We start from the raw sequence: 17,056 nt of genomic DNA on the forward strand, positions 1-17,056 counted from the left end.
AGATTATATCTCTATTTCTCAAGCAAAATTGTTAATTCGTTTATAATTTTATTTTAGTAAATACCAATTTTTAACATTAAAATTACAAATGATGTTATGCATCAAATTATCTATTACAAACCTTTTTCAGTTAACCAAAAACATAAACACTAAACCTCTCAGACACTTGGAAGCAGATGCCAGAAATTCATTTGCCATGCCTGTAAGAAATGTCCTAGCCTTCAGGGTAAGGCTTAGAGATTAATCCCTACTTGTTGTTTTTAGTTTCTACCAAGTCTGCTCTGACTCATGGTGACCCAAGAACAACAGAACAAAATGTTACTCAGTCCTGTGTCATCTTCATGGCTGCTGATATGCTTAAGTTCATTGTTGTGGCCACTGTGTATTGTAATTGCCTTCCAACCTAGGAGGCCCATCTTTCAGCACTATGTCCAACAATATTCTGTTGCGATCCATTGGGTTTTCACTGGCTGATTTTTGGAAGTAGATCACCAGGTCTTTCTTACTACTCTATCTTTAGTCTGGGAGCTCCACTGAAACCTGTCCACCATGGGTGACCCTGCTCGTATTTGAAATACCAGTGGCCTAGCTGCCAGCATCACAGCAACACATAAGCCACTGCAACATGACAAACTAACAGATGGGTGGTGGAAGCCCTGCTAAGAGTCAGTAAATATGACAGAGTTTTTACATAAGGAATATCATCCCTTATTTTAAATCGGTGCCTGAATGGAGGCAGAAGATTGGACTTTTGATTTTGCAAAGTCCCTTGACGTTTCAGGCTGCCAGAGTGACCTTTTTGCCCCAATGCAGAGAACAAGACTGACTTAGGAACCATCCTCTGACTTGGTATTTCTCACTGCCATTCACTGTCTAGTGACCATGAGCCCAGCTGAGGGCATTCAGCAGGCCTCCCGGGCCCTAGGAGATGGCATGGGAGAAATCCACCTCCCACATTCACACCTCACCTTCCTGACTTGGAAAACACCTTCAGTTAATGAGCAAATCTGGCATCTGTCAGCTTTTTATAAGCAAGCATTTCACAAGGTTTACAGAAAAGTAAAGTAAACAGAGCTCTGAGTAACAAAAGAGTGGCGTTTATGCATTCTTTGATTCACTTTAAAGGGTGGTATAAACTGACTTTTTAACCAAGCATTAGGCAAGATCTGGGCCCAAGCCATTCTATAATAAACAGTGACATGGCTATATTAAAATATTTACTTAGTGTGCTAAAGTGACTTATAGGAAGAGTGGCTACTACATAGAAGGCCTAAGTATTAAGGTGTCAGGTGCCATAGGCGGCATAAATATTCCATGTGCACTTGTTTATAGGAAAACCCCATCTGGATTCGGCTAAAACGGCAGGCACCCTGGTGACCCCAGTTTTGCTATTGGAAAATATAACACAAGTGTTCACTCATCTAGAATAACTACAGTGCTAAGTGCCAAATGACAGATGGGAGGGGATTGGCTTTTCTCAATAAAATCCAGGCACTCCATTGTGAAAGGTTTCATTGTAAGGGCTTCTGGGCATTTATAGATTCTTGGAGTGGATTGCAGCTAGACTAGGCAAGGTTCTGGGTCAGGCTGACCAAAGCCTGCCTGTTCAGGATAGCTTTGCCTATACACATCCATCCAAGCTGGGCAGAAGTTGGAAGACTTGGCTTGGGAGAGCCCATTAACATCAACATCATCCATCCCCACGCCCACCCCTAGATTCCTTTTCACTCATCTGCTCACTCAACAAAGACGTAAGGAATACCTAACATGCATGGAGCCCTTTCTAGACGATGAAGATACAGCAATAAGTAAAGTCCCTGTTTTCGTGGAGCTGGCGTTCTAATGAGGAGACAGATAAATGTATGATTGAATAGATATTTCACATTATTTCAGGTAGCGATAAGGAAAGAAAAATAAAGCAGGATATGGGAGTAAAGAATGAGTAAGAATGCCTTTTGAGGGAGGATGCCAGGTAAACCAAAGCTATTAGCTTAAAAGGCTTGGAAATTAGGGAAAAAATATTTTAATCTAATTTTCTATCTTTAGCATCATAGCTCAAGGTTTAAACAAGTCAATTCCATTATGACATGAAAGAAACAATACTGAACTGAGAGTTACTTAAGACTCTGATCTAAGCTGTAACATTAACTTATTATGTAGGTCGAAGATATTTATATCATCTCATAGATGGGGAAATGGAGACCTAAAAAGGTAATACGACTTGCTCAACGAAACGAAATTGGTTTGTGAACTCAACTTTCCTTTATATTCTATATTTCTATATACATATGTATCTCTGTATATATATTCTACACACACACACGCACATAGAAAGATCTCGTAGACAGCCGTGTTTTAGAGCTCAACAGATTTTGTTAGCTCTTGAGAAGAGGCAACTATTTCCTTATACATTTTCTGCTTCTACCAAATGATTTGGCATCTTAGAGACAAATTGTTTTCGGTGGTTCTGATTCAAGAATGTTGTTCCTGGCTAAGTTGTTTTTTATGTGTAAAAACAAAATGCTTGTGAAATTATACCGTCCATGAATCCTTCTTGAAAGAAACAACTTGAAGTCAAACGAACTGAACGAATGACAAAGAAAAGTAAAGAGCCTAAGAGTGGTAAAGTCAGAGGCAAAAGATTTGATAGAGGGCACCAAAAGCAATTATATTGAAAGATCCATCTAAATAAATACGATTACAAATGAAACACAACCCCCTCTAGAAAATTTAAATTTTTGATTTAACATATAACCTGGATATTAAAATAAGGCCAGCTGATAAAATTGCACAATAATACTCAAGCAAGTATTGACAATAGGAGGGGCAACTAACACAGTGGGAGTATAAATGGGTACAACACTTTCAGTGTGTACTGAGCACCTTGACATTGTTAAACTGCTCTGACCTTATTCTTCTACTTATAGGACACCACCATAAAAACAGAGTAAAGAGGACAAATAAAGATTTGTCTACGCAGATCTTCATTGTAGCACAACGTACAGACACTCCCAAAAATGAAAATCAAAGAGGAATAATTAAATTCTGGTATATTCACAAAATACAATACCATGCAACCATTAAAAATCATGATTGTGAAAAAATGTTTATGATATGAAATTAAAGACAAAAAACTAACATTCATTCAGTGCTTAGTAGTCAAGTGCTTAACCAATTATACCCCGCGAGGACTCCTTTGCACCTATTGAAAGAAAGGCCTTGTGATCTGCTTCTGAAAGGGCACAGTCTTGAAAACCCTATGGAGCACAGTTCTATTCTGACACCCATGGGGTTGCTCTGAGTCAGAATCAACTTGACAACAACTGTTTTTGGTTTTGATTTTTTTTTTTTTTTTAACATCTACTGGTTTCGTTTACCCCTCAAAATACCTATAGGCAGTCAGTACCAATATTATCCCCAATTTCTTGGTGAGGAAACAGAGCCTTATGGTTTACTTGCCCCAAGCCCCACAAGTCACTAAGCCACAGAGTCAGATCATGAATGCAGGTTCTTCTGACCCAAAGCCCCTCCCACAAGACTGTCTAGGCAGTGTGCTCTCAACCATATAAAACAATATATGCACATTTAGAAAAAATCCTGGTTGGAAATACACCAAAACCTTAATAGTGGTGAGGTTACAGATCACTTTTATTTTCTTATTCACGTTAATCTCTATTTTTAAATCATTCTAGCAATGAACACAATTCAATTATCAGGAAAAGAAAGCTTTAATGAAAAGAGAAGCCGTCTCCAGGCGAAGATTTGTACACCAAGGGAGAGAAATAATAATTCAAAAGGCAAAGCTAAAAATGGAATTCCCAAGTGTTGCTTGGAAATTAGTGGGAGTTCAAAGGAGTTAAATAAAAGATGGAAAATTGGAGCTGTGCCACTGCTAAATCTTTAAGCTCTTCCAAAGGATTTCTGTTTGCAGTTGGTTTCTATCTCAGCTCTCTGCTTAACTGATGAACATTACACAATGACTGAGAAGTTAGGAGCTGCTTGGAGGCTCTAAGCTTACGAGTCCGCCTAGTTGTTATTGTTATTTTGCTCTAATAAATGTGTTTATTGGCCTAACAAACTAATTTACTATCAGCAGGGCCTTTTATTTCTCTCACTTCTATTATTATTATTGTTTTTAAATCAGACAACACTTTGTTGAACAAACCTGACCCTGAAGAATGCCTGCTGGCACGTTGTCCAAGAAGTCTAGCAGAAGTTTGTATGATTATCTTTATGAGTAAGTACAGTTTAGTCTAGTTTCTTTTTTGTTGAATAACACCGTCACACAGAGTCCCCCAACAATTAGGAGAGTCGGTTGTACCTTTGATTGGGTGTTTATCAACCATCATGGCCCAAGAGGTCATAGAAGATAACTTCACACACTGCAGTGAAACTGTCATAAAGTCATGTGCATATCTGTCATCTCTATCATCACACTCGAGCTTGGTAGTAGTGTCTCTGCAGTGCGTTGCAGGCCTGTTCCAGTACGCTCATCCATGCTCAATCCATGATCCAGGGAGGCAAATTCTAGCCTCTGGATTCAGAATGGAAAAATGCTCTGGAGAGTGAAATATTAAATTATTTAAGCCTTGAGTAATTAATTTCTCTAGGCTTCTCCATGATCTAAATTTCTATTTCAGTCTCCTCGCTCTTTAGATCCAACAAAACAACTCAAGTGGGAGGAAGAATGGAGTAATGCAAAAAGTTCAGGCTTTAGAGTCACCCAGACCTGTGTTTTAATCCTGCTCTGTCATTTACTAGATGACTAGATTTACTTTAACAAGGTCTTTAACTACTCTGAGTCTCATTTTCCTATGGATCAGAGTGTTGGTATTAAGATTCAAGAGATAACATATCTAAAAATGCCTAGTATGATGCCTGACTCACAACATGTGCTAAATAAATATGTCCTTCTCCCTATCCTCATCACCCTCAGAAATACACCCACCCCACAATAAGATCTCCTTGGGACTTAAAGAACAGTAGGATAGTTTCAGGCCATGGTTCTTTGTTAATAATAAAACAGATTTGAGAAAGAGATTCTGCAATGAAAAACCTTCCATCTGTAAAAGTGGATGAGAGCAGAAATCCCATGCTATGTTGTGCCCTAAAGAACTAGGCTGAAAATGACCCGTGAACATCAGCACACATTTTCTGTGCACTGAGATGACCCAAGCTGGTGGCACCAGCATCTGAGACAGTGCCTCAGATGACTCAAGTCCCATTCTCTTCCCTCCTGGTCTTCATCCTGTATCCGGAGCAGGAGATGCTGCAAAGTGTGTTTGCCTTTGTTTGTCCAGCCAATGGCCCAAGCTCACTTTACTCATCAACTTGTTTCACTCACTTCACAGTATTGAGTGTGCTTGATCATAGCTTCCTGACCATTTGTAGCAGACAGGATAGGTTGGGTTACACTCAGGTAACAAGCAACTCTGAATTCTCGGTGGCCTAAAATAATAAAAGTGTATTTCTTACTTAAAGCTCATGTTAAATATTATATGCCCATTGCAGAGGGGCTGGGGGCTCTGTTCCAAGATAGTTCTTACTCTGGGACTCAGTCTGACCCAGCCTCCACTCTATGTAACACCACCATTGTTCTCTTCTAAGAGAAGTTCATGCTGGCTCTTGAAACTTACACCTAGAAGTCAACACATCATACTTCAGTGGCTAAAATATGGCATAAGGCTATGCTATAATTCAGTAGGGCAAGAACGTGCACCACCATCTTGTGCCTTAAAGAAGAAAGAAGACATTTTCATGGTACATCCCTCACACACCTAAAAGATATATGAATCAGGTAATATTATCCCCATTTTAAAGATGAATACATTTCTTAGAGGTGATGTAGCTTGGTTAAGGCCATGCAAAGGAGTGCCTGACATTTAGTAAGTATTTACTAAATACCTGACAAATAATAAATATTTGTTAAATGAATGAGTGAAGGCATGTGTGAATGAATGAAAAGGTAAAATGATTAAATCCAGGTTTCAAATACAGGAGAACTTCTTCTTGACACAGGACTCTTTCTGTTTCAGTCATACCACTTCCCAACTCCCCTCCGGCCCCTGCCTGAATCCAGGTTATTAGCAATCATCTTTCATCCCAGGAAGGTGTCTGGGTTTTACTTCTCTGTGTTTGTAAAATAACTTGGATTCACTGAGTTCTAAAATGGCAGATAATAAATAATAACCATTGCAATAAAACACAAATACATGCACATACACCCGTAGACACATAAAAACCATCCAAATTATAATTGGAGGAACAACAGAATAGGGTAGTTAAAGGAAGTAATAATCCATATAATTTGGACTAAAAACCTGTTACCAAAGGAAGAAGATAAAGTGGCAAGAATGCATGAGGCTCCATACTGTTATTATCTTGAATTTCAGTCCACATTGGCAGTGATACCGGGCTCTTAAAAGTGTTACTGCCCTGAAAAGATATGTGTGACCTCTGGAGTTCAACTAAGAACATAGAAGACTGGAGAAATGAAAACAAGAGAGATAGAGAGATAAGGAGACAATGAGAGAGAAAGCGAGAGAGAGAAAGAGCAAGAGCAGAGAGCATTTGCCTGAAAACTCCTTTATTACCAGAGAGAACAGAGAGAATGAAAAATTCCTCATCTATGAGGATCAAAAACTGCACATGAGCCAAATCCATCTGCTGAATGTTGAAAGTGACAAAATGCAGCTCAGAGAGAGAATGCACTGAATCATTAAAAAAAATTCCTAAGAAACTTAACAAGTACATCTAGACACCGCTCAAGTATGCACTCTGATGGCTCATGGAAACATCTTGGGGAAGTGATTCAAATGGCCTGGAAAATAAGGCCTCCTGGCTGGGATGATTCACCAGTGGAAGGCACAGCAGGAAATCGAGGTAACAGTAACGGGAGTTTCTTGGGATTAGATAAAATCCTACAAATTGTGCCTGTGCTAAGGCATCAAGGCATTTGGGTAATGACGTGGAAAGGGGATAGATGGAAGAAACAAAAATGGGTTATTTTCTTTTAAAAAGTTTTATTTATTTATTTTTGATGGATAATACAGTCATCTGATTCAAAATTTTAGAAGTATCAGGTGGCACACCATGAAAAGTCTCCCACAATGAAAAGTCACTCCCCCTACTCCTGTCCCAGCCACCTAGTTTCCCTTCCCAGAATCAATGATCAATTCTTAGTGTTTTCTTCCACGCATATTTTTGTGCATATGTAAGCAAATAAATATTTTTAAAAATGTTTTCCTTTTTATTCAAATATTAACCTACTATTCAAATGATTCTGTACTTTGCCTTTAAAAATAGAGCTTGAGAGGTGGCGCCAACATTATGCTATAGACAGAAGTACCATGCTATCCCTCTGCAGCAAAGACACAAAAAACTAAGTAAAACAGATACAAATCTCAATCCCGGAAACCTAAGCGCCAAATGAAGGAATAAAGAACTCAATCAAGCACCAAATAGAATAAGAAACTGACAAGAGAAGAGAGAAGGAAGAGAGCTACAGAGTGGAGGTCCCCTACCAGCTAACACGGCATGGATTACTTGGACCTCAGACACCAAAGAACACAGACAGGGAGTACAGAAAGCAACTCCAAAGAGCTCCCAACAGGAGACAGAGCACTCGGTAACCAGGGATACATGTTTTCCCACCCTTCACCCTTCTTCCCTCTACACGGCCTCTGCTGCTTTCCAACAGGCCATGGTTGCTCCGCCAGAGAGATACCAGCTCACTGTCACCTGGATTCACCATCTTGGACCTCAACCACCAAAGACTGTGGACAGGGAGTACAGGAGGGCAACTTCACAGAGCTACCAACAGGAGACAGAGCACCCGATAACCAGGGAAAGACACTTTCCCACCCTTCACCTTCCTTCCCTCTACTCAGCCTCCACTGCTTTCCAACAGGCCATGGCCACTTGGATGGAGAGACACGAGCTCACTGCCACTGGAGTCTGCCCGGCCCCCATGGACTGGCCCCTTCAGTGCCATTTTTTGTCCGTTTTTTTTTTTATTATTATTTTGGCCTTTTTTGTTGCTTCTCCCTCTCTCCCTCTCTTCCTTTCCTTTCTCCCGCTCAGCTAGCCTTGTGTGCCAACCTTCCCCTTCTTGATAGGCTGTGATTTTTTGGTTTGTTTCCTTTGTTCCTTTTTTCTTTCTATCTTTTTTCTGTTTCTTCTCTCTCTCTCCTTTCTTTCCTTTCCTTTCTCCTATCCACCTAGCCTTGTGCACTGCCCACACCCATTTTTAAGGGGCCATGCTGCACCGCTCAGCTGGAGAGTCACTGTACTCAGCCTCCCCAGGTCTGCGCTGCCATCACCAACCAGCTCCCTCAGTGCTATTTTATTTATTGTTTGTTTCTTTTTCTTTTTCTTTTTGTTGCTGTTTTTTCTCTCTCTCCCTTCCTTCATTTCCTTTCTCCCACCCACCTAGCCCCATGCGCCACCACCCTCCTTCTTGGTGGGTTGTGCTGTACCACTCCACTGGGGAACCTCTGGCATACAGCCTCCCTGGGTCTGTGTCACCCCCACACGCCAGCTCCCTCAGCACCATATTTTTTATTTTTCTTTATCTTTCCCCTTCTCCCTTTTCCTTCGCCCTCCCACCTAGGCCTTGCACTGTCTCGACCCCTTCCTAATGGGCTGTGCAATGCCACCTGATGAGAGAGACATCAGCTTGCTGTCACACCAATTCCCCCAGTCCCCAACGGCTAGCTCTACCAACACAATATTTTTTGTTGTTGTTCTTGTTTTTTTATTTATTTTTGTCTATTTGTCTCTTTCCCCTCTTTCCTTTCCTTTCTCTTGCCCACCTAGCCCAATGCACTTCTCATGCCCTTCTAGAAAAGCAGAGCTAAACTGCTTGGCTAGAGAGCCACTGGCACAAGGCCTTGCTGGGTCTTCCCCAACCCCACCCACTGAATACTGCCACGCTACCATTTTATTTACTGTTTTCTTTTCTTTTTTTTTTGTTTCTCTCTCTTCTTTTTCTTCTCTCACCCACCCAATTACCTCTACACAGCACTTCCTATTCTTTCCCTCTTGCCTATTTACACCACACATCAAGTGCCACACCCTCGAGCAGCACTGACACTGTCCCCTGGCCCCCAAACTAACCCCTGGTGCTGCCCTATCTGCCCAAGTTCATGCCACAAACTACCCAACCCCACTCCTCCATCCCCGCTCCTCCACCACAGCTGGCATGCTTTGCTGCACCATAGCTAGCTGAATGACTGGCCTTGCCCGCCCAGACAAAGTGGTGAGAAGTATCATGCCCACAGACAACAAACAACAAAGAAAACCAAGTCTGCCTGGCCAGACATAACCCAACCAAACAAAAAAAGTAGAATGAAACAAACAAATCTACAATCAATAAAAGAAGAAAATAATTCCTGAACGTCCCAAAGACAGCAGACAATATCAAAACATTTTTTTTAAAAAAAGGACAGGCTGGCTCCAGAAAGCATCCAAAATAAAACACCAGATGACCTTCTGGTAGAAGAAAAGGCACTGGAACTACCTGACATGGAAGTCAAAACTCTAATATTCAGGGTTCTCCAACAGATGAAGGAAAAATACAGACAAAAATAAGGAAAAAATAGACAAAATCATGGAAAAGACAGACAAAATCATGGAAAAGACAGGCAAAGCAATGGAATAATTCAAGAAAATAATACAAGAAAAAAAGTCAAAATAAAAAGAAAACTAGAAATCATACAAAAACAGCAATTAGAAGTTCAAAAGATAAACATCAAAATTTCAGAAATGGACATTGCCATAAAAGGTTTTAGGAGCAAATTTGAAACAATGAAAGACGGGCTTAGCGAAATTGAAGACAAATCCTTGGATACCACTTTGATGAAAAATCAGAGAAAAGAATGAAGAAATAATGAAAACAACATGAGTTACAATCAAAAGCAAAAATTTGTGTGTGATTGGAGTTTCAGAACAGGAGGAGAAAATGGAAAGCATAGAGGGGATCATTGAAGATTTGCTAACAGAAAACTTCTCTAATATAATGAAAGATGAAAAGTTGACCATCCAAGAAGCTCAATGAACTCCATATAGGAGAGACCCTAAAAGAAAATCATCAAGACATATCATAATCACACTCACTAAAACCAGACAAAGAAAGAATCCTGAGAGTAGCTTGAGAAATACTAAAAGTCACATGCAGAGGGGAAACAATAAGATTAAGCTCTGATTACTTGGTAGAAACTATGCAGACAAGAAGGCAATGGGATGACATATTTAAAATCTTGAAAGAAAAAAATTGCCAACCAAGAAAAACTTATCCTGCAAAACTCTCACTCAAATATGATGGCTAAATTAGGACATTTCCAGATGAATAAAAATTAAGGAAATATGTAAAAAACAAAACCAAACCTATAAGAATTATTAAAGGGAGTCTTTCAGTTACAGAACTAACAACATCAAACAACAGCCTGAATCTAGGATGAAGACCGCATCAGCTGGATACTAACCTAGGTAATGAACTCTGAAGGATAAAACAAAACTGAAAGATTTACAGCAGGGAACCAGAGAGATCAATCTGTAAATGACAACAACATCAGAACAATAAAAGTGGGAATAAACAGTGTAGGACTAAAATTTGCAAATGGAGAGGAAGACAAGGCAATATCAAATAATAAAAGATGGGTTCAAGCTTAGGAAGATAGGGGTAAACTTCAAGGTAACCACAAATAAAGTTAACAAACCTACTAATCAAAATTAAAAAAAGAAGAAAAACATACATTTCAGTAAACACACAAAATATAAAAACAAAAGAAACAAACAAAAAAGAATTAACAAAAGGAATTCAGCATAGGAGAGTAAGAGGAACAAAGAAAACATCAGTACCACAGAAATAAGCACGACAAAATGACAGCAATAAACTCAAACCTGACAATAATCACACAGAACATAAATGGCTTAAATGGACCCATAAATAGACAGAGAGTGACAGAATGAATTAAAAAAACAAAGGACCTATCAATATACTCTCTGTAAGAGACATATCTTAGACACAAAGACATAAATATATTAAAAATCAAAGGATGGAAAAAATATATCAAACAGTAACCAAAAAATAGCAAGAGTGGCAATACTAATCTCAGATAAAATTTAGACTTTAAAACAAAATCCACCATAAAAGACAAAGAAGAGCATTATATAATAGTTAAAGGGACAATCCACCATGAGGACATAACCATAATAAATATCTATGCACCCAATGACAGGGCTCCAAAATACATAAAATAAACTCTAACAGCCTTGAAAAGAGAAATTGATAGTTTCACAATAATAGTAGGAGACCTCAACATACCACTCACAGTAAAGGACAGAACGTCTAGAAAGAAACTCCACAAAGATACAGAAGCTGTAAAGACCACAATCAACCAGCTTCACTGCATAGACCTGTATATAGAACATTCTACCCAACAGCAGCGAAGTACACATTCTTTTCCAACACACATGGAACATTCTCCAGAACAGACCACATCTTAGGCCACAAAACAACCCTCAACAAAATCCAAAACTCTGAGATAATATAAAGTATCTTCTCTGATCACAATGCCATCAAAGTAGAAATTAATAACAGGCAGAGCAAGGAAAAAAAATCAAATACATGGAAACTGAATAACACCCTGCTTAAAAACCACCAGGTAATGGAAGAAATCAAAGATGGAATAAAAAAAATCCTAGAATCAAACTGTAATGAAAACACATCATATCAAAACCTTTGGGACATAGCAGAGGCAGTGCTCAGAGGTCAACTTATAGCAATAGATGCACACATCAAAAAAGAAGAAAGGGACAAAATCAAAACATTAGCTACACATCTTTAACAAATAGAAAGAGAACAGCAAAAGAAGCCCACAGCCACCGGAAGAAAGGAAATAATGAAGATCAGAGCAGAAATAAATGAAATAGAGAATAGAAAATCAATAGAAAGAATCAACAAAACCAAAAGTTGTTTTTTTTTGAAAAAATCAACAAACCATTGGCCAAATTGACAAAAGAGTAACAGGAGAGGACACAAATAACCCAAATAAGAAATGAAATGGGGGACATTACAACAGACCCAACTGAAATAAAAAGGATCATAACAGAATATTATGAAAAACTATACTCCAACAAATTTGAAAACCTAGAGGAAATGGACAAATTTCTAGAAACACACTACCTGCCCAAACTAATACAAACTGAAGTTGAAAATCTGAACAGATCCATAACAGAGAAGCGATTGACAATGTAATTTAAAAAAAAAAAAAACTCCCAACCAAAAAAAAGAGAAAGCACTGGCCCAGATGGCTTCACTGGAGAATTCTATCAAACATTCAGAGAAGAGCTTATACCAGTACTACTCAAACTATTTCAGAACATAGAAATGGAAGGGATACTGCCAAATTCATTCTATGAAGCCAGCATAACCCTGTTACCAAAACCAGGCAAAGACACCACAAAAAAAAAGAAAATTACAGACCAATATCTCTCATGAATATAGATGCAAAAATTCTCAACAAAATTCTAGCCAATAGAATGCAACATCATATCAAAAAAACAATATAGAAAGGCAGAGCCAACATGGCACTATAGACAAAAGCACCATGCCATCCCTAGACAGCAAAGACCCAAAAAACTATGTAAAACAGAGACAAACGTCAATCCTGGAACCTTAAGAGTCAAATGAAGGGATAAAGAACTCAACCAAGCACCAAATGGAATAAGAAACTGACAGATAACAGAGAGTGAAGTCCCGTATCAGCTAACATGGCATGGATTTGCCACCTTGGACCCCTCAGCTACCAAGCACGGCAGACAGGGAGTATGGGACAGCAGCTTCCAGCAGAAGACAGAGCACCTGGTAACCAGCGATACACGTTTTCCTACCCCCTACTTTTCTTCCCCCTGCTCTGCCTCTGCCACTTTCTGGTGGGCTGTGATCACTTAGCCGGGGAGATGCTGGCTCCTTGCTGCTTGGATTTGCCCTGCCCCAACTGGTAATCTCCTTCAGTGCCATTTTTTTTGTTGCTGTTGTTGCTTTTTTTGGTTTCTTCTCTCTCTCTCACCTCCTTCCTTTCCTTTCTCTCCAACACCTGGCTCTGTGTGCCATCTCCACTCCTTCTTGACAGGCTGCGCAGTGCTGCTCAGCTGGGAGCCACTTCCCTGGTCCTCATCACCTCACTGGTGGGCTCACTGGGGGCATTTTTTTCTTTTTTGTTTTTCTTCATTTCTCAGTTTCTTGTCTTTATCTTCCTTCTTTTCCTTTCTCCCAAGTACCTGGTACTGTGTGCCATCTCCACTCCTTCTAGACAGGCTGTACAGTGCTGCTCAGCTGAGGAGCCACTTCCTTGGTCCACGCCACCAAGCCAGTGGCTTTTTATTTATTTATTTTTCTTTTCTGGGTTTCTTGTCTATCTCTACCTCCCCTCCTTACACTTCTCCTGAACATCTGGTATCTTGTGCCATCTCTGCTCCTTCTAGACGGGCTATGGAGTACCACTCATCTAGGGAGTCCCTTCCCTGGTCCACGCCGCCAAGCCAGAGGGCTCCCTCAGGGCATTTTTTCTTCTTTTTTTCTTTTCTCAGTTTCTTGTCTCTCTGTACCATCATTCCCCTCTTTTCTCCTGAGCACCTGGCACCATGTGTCATCTCCACTCCTTCTTGATGGGTGTGCGGCACCACTTGGCTGGGGACTTGCTTCTGGTAGGCTCCCTTGGGGCATGTTTTTTTTCTTTCTTTTTCTTGGTTTCTTGTCTCTCTCTACCTTCCTTCCTTTCCTTCCTCCCAACCACCTGGTATCTTTTTCTTTTTTTCTCATTTTCTTGTCTCTCTCTACCTTTCTTCCTTTCCTTTCTCCCAACCACCTAGCCACTTGCGCCTTTCTTTTTCTAATCTAGTTTATATCTCTCCCTTCCTTCCTTTTCTTTCTCCCACCTACCTAGCTGTGTGTGCCGTATCTGTCCCTTCTTGATGGGCTGCGCCACGCCACCCATCTAGAAAGCCACCAGCACACAGTTTCCCCAGGTTTGTGCCACTCCAATGACAGGCTCTCTCAGCAGTTTTTGTTTTTTGCTTCTGTTTCTCTCTCCTCTTTCTCTTCTTTCTCACACTCACTTAGCTCCACACATCACAACCTCCCCCCTCCCTCCCACCTATCTGCACCATGCGCTGAGCACAATAAAAAATAAAAATTAAAAAAAAAATAGGGCTTGGGAGTAAAGCATAAAATGAACACATATAAAAACCAGTGAAATATATGGGTGGTGATTTGCTTCTGAATGTGCTGTTGAAAACCCTGTGGAGAATAGTTCTATTCTGACACACGTGGAGTCACCGTGACTCGTAGTCTAATTGACGGTAACTGGTTTCTGGTTTTTAAGTACCAAGAAAAAAAATTAATTGAAGTAACTTTTGAGCCCAGCATGTGCTCACTCTACACCTTAGAGGTAAGAAGAACTGTAAAGATCTGATTTTATTTAGTTTATTTGTTGTTTGGTAGTGATATGGTGTAGTTGTTCTGAAACAATCTGGACTGTATTAAAGGATAGAGAAAATAAATAAACAAACTGATGTAGTCAGAAGTCAGGGGTTCTTGTTTAGGAAACGGAAGGTAAAAATATGGGGAAGGTGAGGAAGAACACTGTGATGTTGGATTAAAATTAGAAGTATTAATATAAACTATCTCTACACACTGGCTAGCTCTGAAATTATGGCCACCCCAGAAGCAATGAGCACATCTAGTGAGTGTCCAGTGGTTTCTAAATTCTGTTGTTGCTGTTAGGTGCCATCAAGTCACTTCTGACTCATAGTGACCCTATATACAACAGAACAAAACACTGCCCAGTCCTGCACCATCCTCACAATAGCTGTTACGCTTGAGTCCATTGTTGCAGTCACTGTGTCAATCAACTTTTTGGCTCACCCTCTACTTTACCAAGAATGATATCCTTTTCCAGAGACTGGTCCCTCCTAATAAAATGTCCAAAGTACATGAGATGAAGTCTTGCCATCCTTGCTTCTAACGAGCACTCTGGCTGTACGTCTTCCAAGAAAGATTTGTTCATTCTTCTGTCACTCCATGGTATATTTAACATTCTCCGCCAACACCATAATTCAAAGGCATCAATTCTTCTTCGGTCTTCCTTATTCATTGTCCAGCTTTCACATGCACTACTCATCACTAAAAGGACTCACTGCTAGGTATATACCCCAAATACATGAAAGCAAGGACACAAACAGATACTTGTACACTAATCTCATTGCAGCACTATGCACAATAGCCAAAAGATGAAAACAATCCAAGTGTCCATCAACAGATGAATGGATAAACACAATGTGGTATATCCATATATGGACTATTACTGAGCCATAAAGAGAAATTAAGTTCTAATACTATGACATGGATGAACCTTGAAAGCAATATGCTGAGTGAAATAAGTCAAACTCAAATGGACAAATGTTATATTATCCCACTTATATGAAATATCTAGACTAGGCAAATACATAAGACCAAAGTTAATTAGTGGTTATCAGGGGTGGGTGGGAGAGGTAAAGGGAAAGTTATTGCTTAAGGGGTACAGAGTCTTTGTTAAGGGTGATGAAAAAACTTGGAAAGGGATAGTGGTGATAATTATACAATATGGTGAATGTAATTAATATCATGAAATTTTACACACAAAAATGGTTGAAATGGCAAAAATTTTGTTATATATATCTCACCACAAAAAGAAATTTAAAAAAGAAAATGGACTCAAGGAATCTTGGGAAAATGGTTGATTCCAGGTCAAAAGCAGAGAAAGTACAAGGTGATCCTGGAACATTTTCTTATCATGCCAGAAAGTAAAGACGTGCTCAAAGACTGATGTCGACATTTCAAAGCACTTGGGAGCCAGTTTGAGGGGGCTCCTGTTGGTCAGATTTGGAATAATTAGAGCATCTAAAAGATGATGATAACGGATGTTAACAGTGAATTTAAAATAATCTGTGTGTATATACAATACAGTAAAAAAAAGGGAGTGGGAAACAGAGTCTACTTTTGGAAGAATACCAGATAATAAAATTAGAAAGATTGGTGGAGTTAGAAAATCACTTTTTACCACCTACAGTGTACTAGTTGATTCAGGTGAGCATCAATGGAAATTGAAGCAGGTAAATTCTAAGGGCTGGTCCAAATCTAAGATTCTATGATTTAAGTAAGTAATTTTTAACAAATCTCCATGAAGTAGTAATCAGACTCCATTGAGTTGTTAGCATATTCACATGGTCTCGAAGTACCAAGCCTGGAGGTCTTTTTAAATACAAAGGGAACCACAATGGAGAGAGCTGGCAGAGGCCACCTCAGGCAAACAAGCAAAAGTTGCACCACCAAAAAGTCCTTGTATTCTTGCCAAAAATGTTTCACTTTACTCTGATTGTATGGAAACAATAAGATAAATCCAGATTATGGGACATTCTTTTTTTTTTTTTTTCATTGTACTTTAGATGAAGGTTTACAGAACAAATAGTTTCTCATTAAACAGTTAGTACCCATATTGTTTTATGACATTGGTCAACAACCCCACAACATGCCAACACTCTCTCTTCTCTAACTTGGGTTCCCTATTACCGGCTTTCCTGTCCTCTCCTGCCTTCTAGTCCTTATCCCTGGGCTGTTGTGCCCCATTAGTTTCATTTTGTTTTATGGGTCTGTCTAATCTTTGGCTGAAGGGTTAACCTTGGGAGTGACTTTATTATTAAGCTAAAAGGATGTCAAGTGGCCATACTCTTGGGGTTTCTCCAGTCTCTGTCAGGCCAGTAAGTCTGGTCTTTTTTAGTGAGTTAGAATTTTGTTCTACGTTTTTCTCCAGCTCTGTCCAGGACCCTCTATTGTGATCCCTGTCAGAGCAGTCAGTGGTGGTAGCTGGCACCATCTAGGTGTACTGGACTCAGTCTGGTGGAGGCTGTGGTGGATGTGATCCATTAGTCCTTTGGACTAATCTTTCCCTTGTATCTTGTTTTCTTCATTCTCCCTTGCTCCTGAAGGGGTGAGACCAGTGGAGTATCTTAGATG

Source organism: Trichechus manatus, unplaced genomic scaffold (assembly GCF_000243295.1).
Source record: "Trichechus manatus latirostris isolate Lorelei unplaced genomic scaffold, TriManLat1.0 scaffold00040, whole genome shotgun sequence".
Classification (NCBI taxonomy): domain Eukaryota; kingdom Metazoa; phylum Chordata; class Mammalia; order Sirenia; family Trichechidae; genus Trichechus; species Trichechus manatus.